The 18752-nt window shown below is 43.1% G+C and overlaps 5 non-coding genes across 5 annotated transcripts; 4 read left to right on the top strand and 1 right to left on the bottom strand.

Moving 5' to 3' along the window:
• Window positions 1-3630: 3630 nt before the first annotated feature.
• TRNAQ-UUG (transfer RNA glutamine (anticodon UUG)) lies at window positions 3631-3702 on the top strand. The gene has a single exon. It is a non-coding gene; the product is annotated as a tRNA-Gln (tRNA).
• An 872-nt stretch (window positions 3703-4574) lies between these two features.
• Window positions 4575-4646, top strand: TRNAQ-CUG (transfer RNA glutamine (anticodon CUG)). The gene has a single exon. It is a non-coding gene; the product is annotated as a tRNA-Gln (tRNA).
• Window positions 4647-5127: 481 nt separating this feature from the next.
• TRNAS-GCU (transfer RNA serine (anticodon GCU)) lies at window positions 5128-5209 on the top strand. The gene has a single exon. It is a non-coding gene; the product is annotated as a tRNA-Ser (tRNA).
• Window positions 5210-6656: 1447 nt separating this feature from the next.
• Window positions 6657-6738, top strand: TRNAS-AGA (transfer RNA serine (anticodon AGA)). The gene has a single exon. It is a non-coding gene; the product is annotated as a tRNA-Ser (tRNA).
• A 1994-nt stretch (window positions 6739-8732) lies between these two features.
• On the bottom strand, window positions 8733-8804 carry TRNAW-CCA (transfer RNA tryptophan (anticodon CCA)). Its single transcript has one exon. It is a non-coding gene; the product is annotated as a tRNA-Trp (tRNA).
• Between the last annotated feature and the right edge of the window lie 9948 nt (window positions 8805-18752).

Genomic DNA, 18752 nt, shown 5'->3' with positions numbered 1-18752 from the left:
GCAAGGAGGTCATCACAACAGCTCTCTAGACCTTGGTAGTCTTTCTAATATCTCTTCTCTCACACACTTTCTTTCGGAACTACCTCTGGTAATGTGTGTCTCAACCTTGTTATCAGTGTGTACCTCCTTGGAAAAGACACTGGCAAGGGTAGTGAATTTATCCATAGTATTCAAAAGTTCTTCATTTGCTGTAACCTATAGTTCCACATATGGATGATGGGGTGCTAATGGAGCACCTACTTTTTTTTTGGTGCTAATTGTCAGGCAAAATTAGCACAAGCAGCAGAGAATGAACAGTACTTTGTTGCACCTCAACTTCAAGAAACTACATTGATTGTAGGATCAGCCTATTAAGGAGGATTCTGGCAAGAATCTTGGCAGCATTGTCTAAGAGAAAAACATCCTGTGATTGTCACAGGACAAACCATTTCCTTTGCCTTTATAGACATGAATAATGAAGTCATTCTTTAATTCCTGGGGGATTATGTCTTCATGATACACAATCTGGAAAATTTCAATGTCTCTATTTGAGCAATGGAGCCCCCCACCTTGTAAATCTCAGATGGAATAGAATCAGCATCAGATGCTTTATCAGATCATAAAAGCACCTTGGATTGTTATTACTATCTGCATAAAATTGAATTTCATATATACCTTCTTATTGAACCAAGATTTCTGCTTCTCTCTAAACTTTACTTCTGCTTTCCTTTTGATGGAATTGCTCCCAAGTTAGCAACAAATTGTTTACCCTCAGAGAAGCACTTTAATCTCTTGACATTAATTTTTCTGGTAGTTGTTTTGCCTTGGAGCCAGTGCTTTCACATAATGTGACTATTTATCTTGGAGAGGATGAGTCTCTGATAAATCTAGCACAATGAACCACACATATTTTGTCTCTTCTCCTTACAATCTCATAATCTTGCTTCCAATGTGCAGCCAGAAAGTTTTGTTTCGTTTAGGTAAAGGGATGATCTTCTCCTAATGAGAAGATCCTAAGATCCACAATTCTTCTGTAGTAAATGGCCATTTCTATTGCTGTTTCCATATTCATCCCTGCCCCATGACTTTCTGCTGTCTGGTAGTCTGAACCTACTCTAGCTTAATAAAGTCACTCCGAATTATAACCTTATCTTATTTTGGAACACTAATTATAAGGGTCTCCAGAACTTCATAAATTTTTTTCTTTGATCTCATCAGATCATAGTGGGAGCAGAGGAACACCAGATGATAGTCACATGGAGTTTTCCTGTAAGTAGCAATAGTATTGTCACCAGCCCATTGGTAGTCATACGAATTTGTTGAATGGATTAGTTTTGAATCTAAAACCTACTCCAGCTTCTTAGTGCTCCCTTTCACTTTAGTCACTCCAGAAAAATGTATATCCAATTCTGACTTCAGTAAACTGGTCATCATTTGCTGTCCTTCAGGGCTGCTATTTTAATGAGATACTTGCTGAGTACTCTTGCAACAAAGGTTTTTAAGTGTAAATCTATGAGTGTACACACTTTCCACGTACTGATGGTTAGTGGAATCATCTTTGATAAAGTTTTTGCACATTTTTTTGGTGTTTCAACTGCAGGGTCCCTCCTTCGGTAATCAAGCTGGGTTGGAAAAGTAGACAGTTTCTGGCATCTTTTCTTTCTACTTCCTCACCCCAAGAGATGAGCAGTCTATCTTTAAAAGACCTAGGGGGCTGCTGAATCCCACTGCTTCTTCCAGTGAGAAGACAACCTTATGGCCTGAACCGCCTATGTACAAGGTTGTTACCACAACTCCCAGCATTTTGGCACCTTGAATAGAAATGGTAAAATGGTATAGGTGATGTCTTTTGCTTCCTGCATGAATTGGATTTAAGTGGGACAGAATGTTACAAAGTCAATGGCCTCAATCTTTCTTCCAAAATCACCACAGTTCAGTGGTAAGACAGAGTCAAGACAACTGATGATAGATAACTCAGTGGGTGAACCTATCCAGCCAAACTCTAAGTGCTCCATAGCACCTTACTTCAACTGTCCTTTGAACATTGATTGGAAAGAATTGTTCTCATCTTCCCATTCCACCAGTAGAAATCTTCACATGCTTAGGGTAACATCCCTCCAACTCGCCAAAGTTTTGATATCCCTCAAGATTACCCTCCACCTTGTTTTGCCCATTTGCTGAAATGGCTTACTGAGGTATCACCACTGTGCGTGTTACAAATTCTTGCATCTAAAGGTTAGAGGTGACTCAGGTGGACAAAAAAGGTGAAAAACAGCCCTGAAGAGAACTCAGCAGTCCTCACACCCAGGGGTATTAGTCTTCTGTCCATGCATCCTACTCTGCACCTGCTAATGACAGTGACAATTTCAATACTGTCATTCAATGAAGGCTGCATCATACCAGGAAGCTATCACAAGGCCCTCAATGCTGGAAGGATGGGGATGGGGAGAATAGTCATTCATCTGATCAGTTAACAACTTCCTACTATGTACAAATATTTTGTTAAACACTGAAAAAACAAAAGCAAGAAAAAGACAGTCTCAGCTCTCAAAAAACTCAAAGACCAAGTTGGGAAGAAGTCTGAACACCAAAGGGAGGATTCTACATTTGATATCAAAGATGATAGAGAGTTCGATGGAGTGGATTGAAATAAAAGAACAATGTTCTATAAAAATGTAAGATGAACAGAACTGGGTTTAGATTTCTGGCAAGGAGATTAACCAAGAGGTTAAAATTGTTCAGATGTGAGGGCTGAGGACCTGCACCAGTGTGGTGGTAGCCTTAGAGAAGAGAGGAGATTGAATATGGGTTTGGGGAAAAGAGGAGTCAAATCTGATACCTTCGTTTAGAGCCTCAAAGACTTGGGAGATGGTGGTACCCTAAACAGTAAGAGGAAATTTCAAAAGAGAGGCTTAGGGAAAGATACAAGTTGTTTGGGCAAATCCTGTTTAAAATATCTAAGGATCATCCAGTAAGATACCAAAAGGAAATCATACAAAAGAGACAACCTAAAATCAACTCTCCGTCCATCTACAGTCAGACGTCCCAACCCCAATACCCACACACCATTCCTCCCCATCCCTATCTCCAGTTGACCCAGTTTATTTCATTTATGAAACCCAAATTCTAATTCATTGAGACTGAAAGTTCTGTGGAGAATGCTACCACCTAGAAAGGTCGGAAATTTCCTAAGGGAAGATAGTAACAAATTGAAAAAATGTTTGCTTTCAGAAGACGATGAAATGAAGAATGACCAAAGCCCGTGTCCTCTAGAGGGAAAATCGTCGCAAAGATTCTGAAACTACCAGATTAGATGGGCTTTTGGAAATTAGCGAAGCTCCTTTATAGACTCCACATTTCACATAGAAGCAAAAGGTCACCTCTTAATAAGTTTGCTTGTTAAGATCAGTTTCTATCAATTAAGTTCCGGTTTTGTGTCGTAGTGTTTACACAAAATGTCCCTTTGCTCCCTACTCTGTTGAAGACATTGTGGCAGTTCCATAGTGTGGATCGGCTTCCTTTGAATTCCGGTAGGGGGAATGGCACTGCCATTGACAAATTACAGGTTCTTGACGTCAAGGTAAAACCAGTCTCATGAAGAGCTAACCTGTCAAAAGAAAGGATATCATTAGTGACTGTATTACTGGTGAAGGTCCTATGGTGTAATGGTTAGCACTCTGGACTTTGAATCCAGCGATCTGAGTTCAAATCTCGGTAGGACCTGGGTATTTTTTTACTTTTTTTTGTTTTTGTGAGGGAATGGGGGTAGGAGGGTCTCTCTCACAAAATACAACCCTCGCGCAGTGAGATTGGGGAGTTAGGTGGTACTAAAGTGAAGAAGAAGAAGCGAGCAAAAGGCCTTTTCCCCCCAGAACCGCTCCCAGGTGACTCCATGACTGCCATAAGGTTGTAGAGAGCTTTAGATGACAAGGTGAAGGTGAAGGTCTTTGCAAATCTTACGACGGTAAGAAAATGCTGTTTGTATCGGTCCGTCCCTCCTTCTATCCGCCTGCTTGTCGGTAGAACTGGTCATCCACTCTGCCAACAATAATTGATTAGCACAGAGAGCCCTTGTGGTGCTGAGGGCGCTGGAGTGGGAAAGGTGTGTGAATGCTTCCTCCTCCTCTTGCTGCTGCTTTCCATTTCTCCAGGAAAATCTCGGTTTTTCTTCAGTCTGGGGAGGTGAGTTGCAGGGTTAGGGGGGGAGAAGGAGGAAGGAGAGGGGTTGAAGAGAGAGGAAGGGAAGGGGGGCTACAAGAAGGTGCGCCTGCCTGTAGTGCCGGTGGTGAAAGCAGCTGGGTTGGTGTACCGATCCTTGTGTGAGAAGAGGGCCAGGTGGGCCATTTGGTCTCTGACATTTCCTGGAGAGCGAAACCCTCCCTGGCTGGCGGCCTCTAGGGAAGGGGACGGGCCAGGAGAGGAAAGGAGGGAGGGAAAGAGGGAGGCTGGTAGTTTAGGGGCGCGCTCTCGGTCCAACTTTGTACTGGGAAACCTGTTCCCGGGAAGGAGGGAGGGTGAGAGGCAGTGACTAACCAATGGCCATGGCGGATTTCGGTAGCGTCGGATAAAAGTGGGACGAGGAGGAGCTTTGTGCCGGTTCCATGGTGTAATGGTTAGCACTCTGGACTCTGAATCCAGCGATCCGAGTTCAAATCTCGGTGGGACCTACCTGCGCACTTCACTTTTCTTGGCGCCCCTAAACGTTTTGCGCTTCCACCGGGTTCGCCAATCCCTTGTCTTTATATGCCTGAGAATAACTCTCCTCCTCCCTCCTTCCCTTCCTCCTTTCCCTTCCTCCACCCTCTGGTGGCTTTCTGTCCCTCGCGGTCCTCCTCCTCCTCCTCCCGGCCCCCCAGGTGTGAACCCCAGCCCCTCCCGGTGCAGCCGGACTTGCGGCAACCCTGGGCCCCAGAAGCGTGAATGGGCGTTTGGATGCTGCTGCCGCTCAGGAGCGTTTGCTCCTCTTTCCTTTGCCGTGCCAGGGAGCGGGGCAGGCTGTCGGAGCGCGCGGGGCCGAGTGTTGGGCCAGGCCAGCTGCGGGGCCTTGAACATGCGGGCATTGGAAGAGACCTTTGCAGCCACTGGTGCGTGGCGGTGCGGGGCTGCGTCTATTCTGTGTGTACGTGTGTGCAGGAGAGTCGTGAGCGGGACGAGGTGGCCGAGTGGTTAAGGCGATGGACTGCTAATCCATTGTGCTCTGCACGCGTGGGTTCGAATCCCATCCTCGTCGGTTCCTCTTGCTAGTGAGGATCTTCCCGGCTTTTAGATTCCCCTTCCTCATGTGGGCCAATCTCTCCAGCCTCCTCCTCTTTCTCCCTCCACCTGCAGAAGGAGTTTCTTGAACCTTGATGACGTCTCTGGAGTTCCTAGAACCCCTCTCAGCCTGAAAGGGCTGTGCTTTTTCTATTGGGGTTCTGCTCCCAAATTTCAAGCTAGCATCCCTCCCCGCCATGCCCCACCCCGTGCCCTTCTGACCTCAAATTCTCCAGCCACAGAGGCCCAGGAAAAACGCCTGGCTCAGCCTCCTCCTCCGTGGTGTCCCGGGTCCCCAGCATGATTCCGGACACCGGAGGAGTTCGGAAACCCAGAGGTACCCTCTTCCCTCCCTTCCCCTCCCCCACCCCGCCATTCTGGGCACTTTCCACTTCCCACCCCTGCCAAGTGTCCACAAATCCTGGGCACCACACTTATGAAGCCGGGGCGGGGGGGGGGGTGCTAGGCGCTTCGAGGTCCGAAGTCTCCGTAAGGTGCGTTTCCTGGCCTCGGGGACTGCCTCCCCATTTGGGCCTCCCTGCACCCCAGCCTGGCCTCCCTGTACCCCAGCCTGGCCTCCCTGCACCCCAGCCGGGTCTCCCTGCACCCCACCCGGGCCTCCCTGCACCCCAGCCGGGCCTCTCTGCACCCCAGCCAGTCCTTTTTCTTCTCTGTGTCCGCCCTTGGGCTGGACCTGAGCTGTTGGTCCACCACGAAGTGCTCTCGCCTGGTCGAAGTCAATTCTCTGGTTGGAGTTTAGTCCGAGACCTCTGCACACCGCGGCCCCGCCCCCCACTCCCTCCCACCCCGCGGTCCTTCACCCCAGCGTCTCCTTCCTTAGGGTTCCCTCCGCCATCGCTCCCCCCACCCCCGGCTCAACACCCCGAGGCCCATAGTCGGCCGCGCGTGAAATACTAAAATGTTAAAAGTGTCCGAAGGGACTGGGGCATCCTTCCCTTCCACCACATTTCTGCTGTCCGCTTTGGGAGAGGAGGAAGGAAGCGGAGCCCGGGAGAGGCGTGGTTGGTGTGGTCGCCCTCCCGTCTGGTCTGAGGCGGTTGTCCAGCTGAGGCCGGGCTGGGTGGGCCAGTGGTGGCATCTCTGGAAATGCCGAAGGGCGAAATGGGAAGTGAAAGAAGGGCGCGGCCGTGGGTGTGAGCTAGTCTCAGGTGGAAACTGGCGTTGTTGGAGAGCCTCTGTGGTGGTGGGGTGAACTTCCCTGGAGGTGTCAGCGTGGTGGAAAAGGTGGGCTACAGGGGCGGGGCGTGGGCTGTGGGCTTTTGGGAGAGGCAGCATGTGGGGTAATCTTAAGAGGGTGAGGAGGGGTGAAGCAGGGTGGCTCCAGAATGGAGAGGCGTCTGGGGCCTTTCTAGAAGAGGTGAAGAGAGCGAGGTGAGCCAGGTAGTCGTATGCGAGTGAGACAGGTAGTCGTGGCCGAGTGGTTAAGGCGATGGACTAGAAATCCATTGGGGTTTCCCCGCGTAGGTTCGAATCCTACCGACTACGAGTTGCTGCTATCTTTTCTAGAGGTCATACTGGCACCTCCTGCCCCAGGTAGTTACCTACCCTGGACATGCATCCTTTTCCCTTCCGCACATATTTGAAGACCGCTCCCCTATTGCCTGGTGCAAGGACGATGCACTCCCCAAACCAAAGGCTGTAATGGGCATTCTCCAATAAACTGCCGGCGCGTTATTACCTCTTAGTTCTTTCTCTGTCGAAATAGAACAATGAATTTATGAATCTCTCCATCTCTCCAATGTGCGGAGGGAAACTGCAGGTATTGGGGGAAAAAAATAAACAAGATCAAAGGGAAATCTTGCAATCCACTTTTTCAGAATACCAAGGTGGGAGGTCGGTGTTCGGATGGGCCCACCTGTGAGGCGCACAGCCTCTGACCATTTGGAGTAGACCTTGAGCCCATTTGCAAGTCTGAAGATTTCAGGTCCCACCTTGCCTTGGCAGTTGCCAGGGCTTTTCCCGGCTTTGTCTTATCGTTAATTTCCTTCAGTCTTCGTTTTAGGATTCCACGTTGTTAACCTGACCAGAGCTGGACTCTAACCTGCCAGAGGCTGGAGCTGACACGGAGCAGACTCTAGACTGGACCCTGATTAGAGTCAGGAATTTATTTCAGAGTGAGGAAGTTGACAGCGCCCCCCCCCCCTCCATGCTCCACACCCAAGAAAGAGGGTGCTAGAGCTGGAGCCACTTATTTATGTGAAAAGTGTTGGTCCACAATGCCATCCTTCTTAGATCTTGAGAAAGTTCTCCGTTAGCATTTTTTGGGGGAAATTACATGTGTCCTGGGATTCAGGGGCAAAAGTCATTTTTCTCAAGTCTTGGGGGTCATGGCCACCCCTCGAAGCACAGAACCAGAGTTCTGGGACAGGAACAGCAGCAGTGCAGTTTCTGTCAGTGACAAGGAAGAGGGATTGTGAACAGGTGATGGAACACCGGGGAGATAAGGGAGCTAAATTGCTTAGTGAACACCTGTCCAGGCAATATACTTTGCCAGAGGGTGAGTTCGTTCCAGGGAGCAAAGGATTATTGTTATAACTAGCTCAAGGCACAACCTGCTAGCTTGATCTTAACCTCCAAAATATTTTGAAAATCTCTCTCTCTCTCTCTCTCTCTCTCTCTCTCTCTCTCTCTCTCTCTCTCTCTCTCTCAGGGAAGCCTGTGCCTGAAACTTTCCTATCAGTTCCAATGCTCCATCTCCTTCCCCTGCCCACCCCCACCCCCGTCCAGTAGGTGAGACCTGGACATTCCCAACTGCCCAGTGACCTTCCCTCTCCTTTAAACGAACCCTGAGTCTTACCCCACAGAGTAAGGCAACACTTCTTACTCACCTTAGGTGCTCTTCAGTGGATTACTCTGTGTGGGACACACGATCAGAAGGGAGGCATTACAATGAAAACAGACCATGAGAAAAGCAGCTGCACATTTATCAGCCAAACTCTGGGCTTGCTTTTCCAGTCCATTCTTTTAATAGTTATCTCCCATCATTGTGCTTCCTTCCGGTTCTCTGTGTCTTCCTCACCGATGGGGCATCACGGTGATCGCAGGAATATCTGGGCCTGATGTTTTGATGTCTGCTAGTTGTTTCCATCCCTAAAGGGCAAGGACACCCAAGTCACACTTGGTGAAAGCAGAGTTGTGCGTTATTCTGTCCAAGGTGCCCTCATACTGGACTGGCTGTGCTCTTCAGCCTCTTCCATGTAGGCCGGGAGAAGTTGTCCAGGACGTTCTGAGGACACTGTTTTGCAGAACAAATGGACCTGGGGCTCCTGTCTCACTAGTGAGCGGCGACACTGTTGGGGGCTGTGAACTCCAGACAGGGCAGCTGAAGGACTGTGGGGAGGAGAGAAATCACTTCTCTCTGGCTAAATGTCACACCACGAGCAGAAGTTGTCCCTTGTGTGTGTGTCTGTGTGTGTGTGTCTTTCTTTCCTTTCCCCGTTGGCACAGGCTGGATGGAGAAAAGGAAGGAAAATGAGACTTGACCCCGACGTGATTTGAACACGCAACCTTCTGATCTGGAGTCAGACGCGCTACCGTTGCGCCACGAGGTCCCTGTGGAGGGTTTCTACTTTTCCTCTTAAGGATTTCCATGACAAAAAATGTATTTCTTCTATTCCCCCCCCCCCAGTCTTTTTAATTTGCCCCTCTGCCTGCTCATGCGTCCCATCGCTAAGTATGTAATAAGAACCTATTTTTCTCCAGGCTTTGAGTTCGACGTTGAGAGTTTCAGGACACAAGTGCTCTGCCCCCGTCTTCCAGGAGCTTACAGCCAGGAGAGTACACTCGCCTTGCCCTCTGTGTGTCTACAGGGTTACTTATTCATTCCAGTCCCTTCAACAAACGTTTAACAATCGCCTGCTCAGCCTGTGCCAGACTCTGCTCAAGGCAAAAAGGAGGAAACAAACAGGACACCGCGGTCAGGAGGTGGGCTCCAGACTCCGGGCTGAGGGCACAACCTTCACAGCTGGGTCTCCTTAGCTCAGTGCCACAGCTGCAGCTCCCTGGCTAGCCTACCCCGTGGGCTCTCCCTGCCCTCAGCCCGGAGTCTGGAGCTATCCTTTACTTCAGCATCAGTTCCCCTTCTCCAGGGCACTCTGCTCACCGACCAAAGTCACCCAAGTTCTGGAGCTCGACACGGTGATCTCCTGCCTCCATCCTCATTTCGCCTTCTCTGGCTCTCCCTTTTCTCCCAAGCTACGCTCAGGGCCCTTTGGCTCCCTGCATCTCTCCTCCCCTCGGGAAGAATGCCGCTAACTTGCAGACAAGAACCAACCAGTCCCTCTTGTCTTCCTATCCCGGATCTCCGAGCAAAGCTTAGGCTCTCAAGAGAACTTTGAGGGAGTAAAAGTGTTGACTTGGTAATGACTTAAACATTTCTCTTCTGTATGGTTGAACTGGACTCATTCAGGGTTTTCTGTTCCTTGTGATGAACATAAGAGGTCAAAGGAAAGGAGCTGAAATGGAACAAGGTAGTGAAGAAAGAAGCTGGAATTTTTGCCAAAGGAAAAGCTTAAAAACAATGGCCAGAGAAAAGAAACAAAGACCTCATCTTTCTTGGGGTACGAACTAAACTTTCTTCCAAATCGCGTCACGGAGACACTTTAGGCCAGGAGATTTTTTTAACTGTTTTTTTTTCCTTTGGTATCTTGTGGGTTCCTCTGGCAATTCTAGGCGAATTTGTCGAATTTGTCGAATTCTAGGCACTCGTTCTCACTATATTTTTTAAAATCATAAAATGAGAAATTTCCCAGACTCCTTTTGCATGTAATTCAAGCTGAAGGAATAGTTCTAAAATGTCATAGCTGTAATCCACCTTGGATTTCGTTGTTTTGAACAGTTGAAAAAAGAGAATGTTCTAACCAGGCTTGACCTGTTATTTGTGTTTTTTATGTGCTTTTTATATAGGAGGTTGTGAGCCTAGTCAATGAATTTCTACCTCCTTTTGTTCCTTCTCTTCTCCACTGATTTTTATGAATATCCTTTGTTTGCACATTGCCCTCCTCATATTCGTCCCATTTTCCCTTCCAGAGAAACGATCCTTATAATAAAGAATTTTCTTTCTTTTTTCCTTTAAATTTTATTTTTATTTTTTCAATTACATGCAAAGGTAGTTTTCAACATTCATCCACAGCAAATTTATGAGCTCCATATATTTCTTCTATCTTCTCTTCCCTCCTCTCTCCCCATGGCAGCGAATAATCTGGTAAAACTTGTACATGTACAATCATGTTTAACATATTTCCATATTAAGCATGTTGTGAAAGAGGAATTAGAAATAAGGAAGGGGAAAACTATGCGAAAAAAAAAAACATAAAAGAAGTTTTGAAAACTGAACATGCTATGCTTTATTCCATAGGCTTTCCCCAGGGTTCTCAGGATTGTCCTTGATCACTGAACTGCTGAGAGGAACTGCATCATCAATCATAGTTGATCATCTTACAATGCTCTTAATATGAACAGTGCTCTCCTAGTTCTGCTCACTTCACTTAACAACAGTTCATGAAAATCTTTCCATGCTTCTCTAAAGTCCAGTCAACTCATTATTTCTTATACAACAGTAGTACTCCATAATATTCATATATAATAACTGGCTCAGCCCCTCAATTTCCAATTCTTTACCACTATTATAAAAAAAGCTGCTTGATCAATATTTTTAAATATGTGGGATATTATCTCTCTGGATACAGACCTAGTAGTGGTATTGCTAGATCAAAAGGTTCTTTTTTTTTAACCTTTGGGTATAGTTCCAAATTGCTCTCCAGAATGGTTGGATCAGCTCACAACTCCACCAACAATGCATTAGTGCCCCAATTTCCACATCCTCTCCAATATTAATCATTTTCCTTTTTTGTTATCTTAGTCAATCTGGTAGGTGTGAGTTGATAATTCAGAGCTCTTTTAATTTACATTTCTCTAATCAATAATGATTTGGAGCATTTTTTTGTATGATTTATAGTTTTAATTTCTTCATCTGAAAATTGCCTGTTTTTTTAAAAGTAGAAAAAATATAAAATGAAAAAAGAAGGAAAGAGGAAAGGGAAAACTGAGTAAAATTGATGAATACATGGAGAAAAAAATCTGAGTTAAATGGATATACCATATTCTTGAAATCAAACTCTTTCAATGAATTTGTGAAGGCATGCATTCTCTCTCTCTCTCTCTCTCTCTCATTGTTTGTCTGTGTGTGTGTGTGTGTGTGTGTGTGTGTGTGTGTGTGTGTGTGTGTTGCTTCACTCTGAAGTCATCCAGTCTCTGGGTGCTTCAAGAGGAGAGTAGTCTTTGTGTTACTGAAACTGATAAAATGGGGCTATAAAGGAAAAAATTGAAGTGTCATCAGAGGACACCATAGTTACATTGGTATAGTCAGAGTTGTTCAGGTAAAACAGCATGGAGCTACATATAGAGAGAGTGAAGTTTGACCTGGAACCTCTGGTTTTAAAGTCCAAAGTCTGCTTACTTGGATCCTTGATTTTATGGCCATTTGTAAGTGACCACATCTCAGAAAGTCTAAAAAATCTTATATTGGTGTGAAAAGGGAATATGACTTCTACTTTAAAAGGACATTACATCTCGACAGATTAGACGACTGGTTCACGAAAAGATTATTGGCTCCCAGACCCAGAAGAGTATTTGAATATACACAAAAATACACACTCACACACAATGTGTATATTAAATACCTTGGTTTCACAATTGATAGAATGCTACAATTGGAGTCAGGAAAGAATTTAATTCAAATAGTGCCTAGTGATACACTATCTGCATATCCTGGGCAGATCACCCAATCTCCTCTGTCTCTCTCTATTTGAGTGTGTCTGTGTGTCTCTTTCTTCTCTCCTTTTCTCCTCTCCTCTCTCTCTCTCTCTCTCTCTCTCTGTCTCTCTCTCTCTCTCTCTCTCTCTCTCTCTCTCTCTCTGTCTCTCTCTCTCTCTCTCTCTCTCTCCCCCCCCCCCCGTCTCTTCCCCCCTCCCTCCTCTCTGTCTCTTTCTGTCTCTCTCTGTCTCTGTCTCTCTTTGAAGGGGGAGGAGAGAGAGAAAGTTATGACCTTTATGAACTTAAATCTGAGAGACACTGTTTTTACAAGCTTTAAATCTGGTAGAATTTTTCCTGAATACAAATCAATAAATGTTATTTTCCTTCATTCTGGAAGGTAGATGATACCATGACAAACATGGAGGAAAGGGGCAGCTGTGCTAAGTCTTCAGCCTCACTTTGTCCTCCAGAGCAATTTGGGTACAATAGCCAAACATGAATCAGGACAAGTAGGGATGTTCCTGGATGTAAGGCAATTAGGGTTAAGTGACTTATCCAACTGCCACCTGATTCCTGGGGGAGGAGGGTTGTGGAGAGGATCCTGGGTGGAAACTTCTCTGGGTGACAGAACTTCAGGCTTTGTTTACCGATTAGGGAAATATTTTTTTGGTAGTTACAGGAGGGAAGATTATTTAGGAAATCTTTCATTTCCTAAACCTTCAATTTCCAAACAATGGAGTCTCTATATGGAACCTGCACTGAAAACCTGTTTTCTGTCAGTTAAAGACAGTGTATTCTATTTACAATATTTGAATGAGTAAAAGGAGCAAAGGCTCTGAAGAAAGATGATGCTGATAAGGAAAGGAAGATAAAAGAAGGTTAGAGGGAAAGGGAAAAGAAGATGAGAACTGGGAAAAGGAATAAGCTTGATATATATATATATATATATATATATATATATATATATATATATATATATTTGTGCTTTTCTTGTCTACAGACCTTTGTAGGATATAGATAGTCAATTATCAGGCAACATAGTAACCACTAAGCCACCAAATTATGAAGTCACTCACCAGAACCAGTGCTGCTTTCCAATACTCCCTATGTAAATTAAAGCTGAAATATGGTACTGAGCTCCCAAAAGAGTCTTGGTGAACTCTTCATGCAGAAAGTAGTCATGGTCAACCTGAGTTTTATTGAGCTTTTTTTGCTTGCTGATTGCATATTTGTTAGAGTGGCTTTGTGTTTCCTTTTTTCAAATGGGATGAGTGAAAAGGACATGAGTCAGTGTTGCTAAAAATCTAAAACAAACAAGCAAAAAGAGATATTTGTTGGGAACCATTGTATATGGGAACATTGTGAATTATCTTCACTTGGTGTCTTTGAACATCAGAATCTTGTTTTGCTAAGTACCATGGGAGTGGGAGAGGATTAGACTGGAAAGGTATTTAAGCACTTTTATTCTGGTAAATAAATGGAGCACTTGGAGATCTTGATGGAGTACTTGTCTCCTGCCCCTCCAATGCTCGCCTGGGGAAAGGATAAGGGAGTCCAGAACTGGGACTCTTCAGATAATGATTTTTTCAAAAATTCATACAAGTGAAGAATACCAGTTAAGGACTCAACAGAGGACTGGAAATTAAAAGTCAAGTTCTGGAGAAGAGCTCATTCTGTGAATCAAGTCATGTAATCTACCTAACAACCAAGGGAACTATGTGAGGACTCAACAAAGAAGAATAGAATTTCTAGGTCCTACAGTATCAGAAGCAATTTATCCAACACCATTATCACTGTACTGTTTAAGCCTGCTCTTCCTATAGATGCTGTGTGTGTTTATAGACTAGTGTTGTTCAAATCTATAGGGGAAATATTTTTTGTAACCATTACACAGGACCATTTAATAAATACCTGTACTGAGTCACCTATATCTATTGATTAATTGTTGAAAGGGAATACATCAATGAGGATTTGCTAATTTCAGAAATTAAAATAGCCCCATACACAATTCCCATTTAGTTTAAGGTAGTAGAAACCTTGTAGAGCCTCTATAAGTTTGAGTGTAGTTTGATGGAATGACCCAGAGTGAGGGCCAGACCTATTTTTGTTTTCTTCTGTTCAGGAAGTGCTGATTTATCTTCTTTTTAAATTTTTCTTACTTTTTCCACCTTTTTATGATCACTAGCTTAGGTGGGTATAAAGAAAAATAAAATTTACATAAGTAACCAGGTGAATGATTCTCCCCTATCTGTTCCCCCAGTTCATCAGAGGTATGATTTCAAGTCCAAGTTGGTTGTAACGCAGAGCAAGCTTTTCAGTTTTCTCATCTGTTATATGTTCAATTTTTCAACAGCAATCATTTCATATTTCCATTCTTTCTAATACAGAATTCCTTCTTTTTAAAATCCTTATATCCTTTTCAGCTACCACCATTCAAAGATACTATATTGATTGCATGAATGATTTGATGAATGTTCAGGAGAATTTTGATTAAAAAGAGATAGACTTTAGAAATTAATGCATGTTTAAGAAATGACTTTATTTAGCAAAGATCTTAACAAGGTGCCCAATGCCCTTTTTTTGTGGAAATGATAGAGATGGTACAATTAAGAAATTAAGAAATGAAAAAGCATTTCAATAAAGATCTAAACTGAAGTTTCCATGGCAGGTTTAAGTAGAGAACTCTAAGTATATCTTTAGATATTTAGAATTTTTCATAATGATTTAAATAAGGACATAGATGACATGCTTATTAAGTTTGAAGGTGACACAAAGTTATAGCCAGATGCTAAGAGCTAACAGGATGGAGGATAGAGTTAGGATCCAAAAATCATTGGGTTGAATTGAATAAAATAAAACTTAGTAGGAATAACTATAAAGACTTACAACTGGAATAAAAAAGTTTACTTCTATAGGGTAAATTTGGTCAGATAACAGTTCATTTTAAAAAGATTTGGGGGTTTAAATGGAATGTCAGGACAACAAGAGTCAATAGAGCAATGTGACCAGGTCCAAATGCTATTGCAATCTTGGTCTGTATTAAAAAAGGCACAGTTTCTAAAAATGTAGAAGAGATAGTTTCTCTGTGCTTGATCTTGCCCAGAGCACATCTGAATATTGTGGAAGTCCTAGGCATCATTGTTGAGTAATGATATTGATGAGTGAGAGATAATTAGAAGATGAGAGCCATAGGAGAGTGAAGAAGCACATGCTTATGTCATATAAGGGCTAGTTGAAGCAACTAGGGTTTAAACTTACATATGAGCAAAAGTTGGGTGGAGGATAAGGGATGTAGGCTAGTGGGGGGATGGGAGAGAAAATTGGAACCACAATTATTCTGTTACATCTTGATAGACTATTCTCTGATCATCTTGGAACCTAATAATAGGAAATCCCAAGCTCCCTCACTGATAAGGATACAGCATGCTGGGAGGTCCTGTGCCACTGTATCCCTTGCTGTACAATCAATTCTAAAGTTCTTCCATGAGATCGCCCTGTTTTGACCCTCTTGTGAGTACTTGCCTCATGTGAATTCTCCATAAAATAGGGTTTTTTTTGGCAAGCATATGTCTAGCATTCTAACAATGTGTCCAGCCCATTTTAGTAATGTTGAAATGACAGGTAGTTTAGCTCCAGAAAGGACCTCAGTGTCTGATCTATTTTCCTGCCAAGTGACCTTCAGAATCTTCCTAAGACAATTTAAATGAAAGTGATTCAGTTTCCTGACATGGCTGGTAGACTGTCCAGGTTTTCTAGGCATATAGCAATGAGGTCAGCACAATGGTTCTGTGGACCTTCAGTTGGTAGTTAGTCTAATACCTCTTCTCTCCCACAATTTCTTTTGGAGCCTCCCAAATACTGAGCTAGCTCTGGAAATGTGAGTGTCAACCTCACTGTCAATGTGCATCATCTTGGAAAGGACACTATCAATGTAAGTGAACTTGTCCATGGTCCTCCAAACTTCTCCATTTGCTGTAATAGATGGTTCCATATATGGATGGTTTGGAGCTGGCTGATGGAGCACCTGGGTTTTCTTGGTGTTAATCATTAGACCAAAATTAGCACAAGGAACAGAGAATTGATCAATACTTTGTTGGCTGATCTCAGCTTCAGAGATTGCATTGAGGGCACAATCATCTGCAAACATAAGATCATGCACCAACACTCCCTCCACTTTGGTCTTGGCTTGTAGCCTTTTCAAGTTGAAGAATTTGCTATCAGTGCAGTAACTGACCTTGAGGCCATGTTCATCCTCAGTGAAGGTATTTGATAACATGACCAAAAACATCCCACTAAAAAGTATGGGAGCAAGGATACATTCTCGTTTTACTCCACTGGTGACTGGGAAATCCTTCTCTTGGAAGTTGGTCACTTTCAAGAGAGCCAGACTTCAGAAAGGGTAGAGGAAAAGTCGATATAGTGTTTTTCTGCCCGACAACTCCAAGAAAAATGCCAGGAACAGAACAGAGGTCTGTTTGTAGATTTGACCAAGGCTTTTGATACCATCAGTTTTGAGGGTTTATGGAAAACTGTGTCAAAATTTGGTTGCCCAGAGAAATTCATCAGTATTGTGCATCAGTTCCATGATGGTATGTATGCCAGGATTCTGGATTAATGAATGATGCTCTCAAGATATGGAATCCACTAATTAATTAAACATGTAAACTAGTAGGAAACCAGTTTGTTGATTCTCTACTCCAATTTGAGCGAAGTACAGTACTAAGGTCTTTGAATGAACATAAATACTAAACAGAAATGTTTTATAATTATTGAAGAAAATCTGTGAATTGTGAAGTTTGTACAAGTTGAAAGTCTGGACAGAATCTTGTATTACAATGGCATACCATCTTAATAATGGAGCAATCAATACAGCTAAAGTTGGCCAAGTCTCTGATAAAAAAAAAAAATAGGGAGTGTTGGGTGGATGGAGGGGAGAGAATGAGTCTTTTTTATCCATTTATCTTGACCAGAATAACCTTATGAACTCTTCAGGGTAGAAAGATTTAGATTTCCCATTGGTTTGGTAGCAGTAGTGTCTCCAGATCATCAGTAGCAGCTGATTTGGTATTTATATCAATTCTCCAAGAACGCTGAGAAAATACTCAACTTAATCTCATGATGATGGTGAAATTAACTGACCCAATACAAACAGGAGGTGTATGTTAACTGGTAAGGATACCTTTGGTGAGTTCTTCCTGGGGCCTCCCTTTTTTCTGAGGGACACAGGCCATCCAATTTTCGTTCTCTTCCCAGCTCTGTTTCTGAATTTCTAGACTGTGGCATCATGATCCCATATTGGTACCTTCCTCCTACTCCCAGCTACCCAGCTTACTTTTGAATGTTGCCTTTTCCCTTTAGGATGCAAACTCCTTGAGGTTAGGCGTTGTCATTCCCTTTCCTTGTATCCCTAACAATTAGCACAATGCTTGTCTAGCCATATTATATAAACTGATAATCAGTGAAAAGGAGGGCAGATGGGGATAAGATTATCCATTTAGATCTACTAGATTTTTGTTTATTTAGGTTTGGGTATTTTTGGCAAGATCAAAAAATTTTGGTAGTAAACAATCAAAAAAATTTGGAAATCGAAGCTCTAGACCTTTGCTACACATTAAAGATGAGAAAACAATCCTAAAGAAACAAAGAAACAAAAAAGACTTAACTGAATCAAAAAAGTTAGGGACTAAAAAACCCAGGGCTCCTGTCTCCCATTCCAGTTGTCATTCCCTTATCAATTAAGAGGATCAGGGACTAAGCCTGTCACTTAACTGGTCCTCCTGGAAACTGAAACAAAGAAATTCTTTATTGACCAAGATAATCTTTTGAACTTTTCAAGGGTAGAAAGAATTAGATTTCCCATTGGTTAGGTAGTAGTGGTGGCCCCAGTTCATCAGTAGCTGCTGTGTTTGTGTTTTTATCAGTTCTCTAAGGAGGTTGAGAAAGTACTCTTAACTTAATCTCATGATGATGGTGAAAGAGTCAACAACATCAATAAAATAATATCTCACATTTATATATTATACTTTATTAACACTTTCCTTAAAATGACCCTGTGAGTAGATGGTGATGTAACATTATGCATATATAATAGATGAATATACTGAGATTCAGGCTCTGATCACTTTAAGATGTAAGGAGCATTGTATTCTGGAAGCTAAGGAACCTAGGAAACTCTTTATCTCTCTAGTTCTCATTTTCCTCATCTGGAAAATGGTTGGTTTAGACTTAGATTATTATGTCTCCTAAATCTAAGTGCTAGCTATGTCTTACCAGTGTCCATTAGAGCCGAGACTTTAAGTCCTAGTTTCTCTGATACACTGCATTATTTATTTTTTCTTAAAATTCTTTTTTAAAAACAATTTTGAGTTCTTAATTTTCTCCCTCCCATCCTGCCCTGTTTCATTGGGAAGGTCAAAAATGTGACCAATTATACATGAGAAATCATGCAAAACCTATTTCCAAATTATCCATGCTGCAAAAAATTGAAAGAAAAAGTGAAAAAAAATGCTTCAACCTGTATTGACTCCATCAGTTCTTTCTCTGAAAAAAGATTAGCATTTTTTCATTATAAATTCTTTGGAATATTTTAGATTACTGTATTGATCAAAATAACCAGGTTATTTAAACTCAATTATTCTCTAATATTTCTGTTCCTGTGTACGATGCTCTTCTTGCTTCATTAGTTTTTTTCTGAAACCATTCTGATCATCACTTCTTATTAGCATCCAACCTTCTATTTCATCTGA

Source organism: Macrotis lagotis, chromosome 5 (genome assembly GCF_037893015.1).
Source record: "Macrotis lagotis isolate mMagLag1 chromosome 5, bilby.v1.9.chrom.fasta, whole genome shotgun sequence".
In the NCBI taxonomy this organism is placed as follows: domain Eukaryota; kingdom Metazoa; phylum Chordata; class Mammalia; order Peramelemorphia; family Peramelidae; genus Macrotis; species Macrotis lagotis.
Note: the sequence above shows the minus strand (reverse complement) of the source record. Positions and strands in the feature narration are given on the sequence as shown.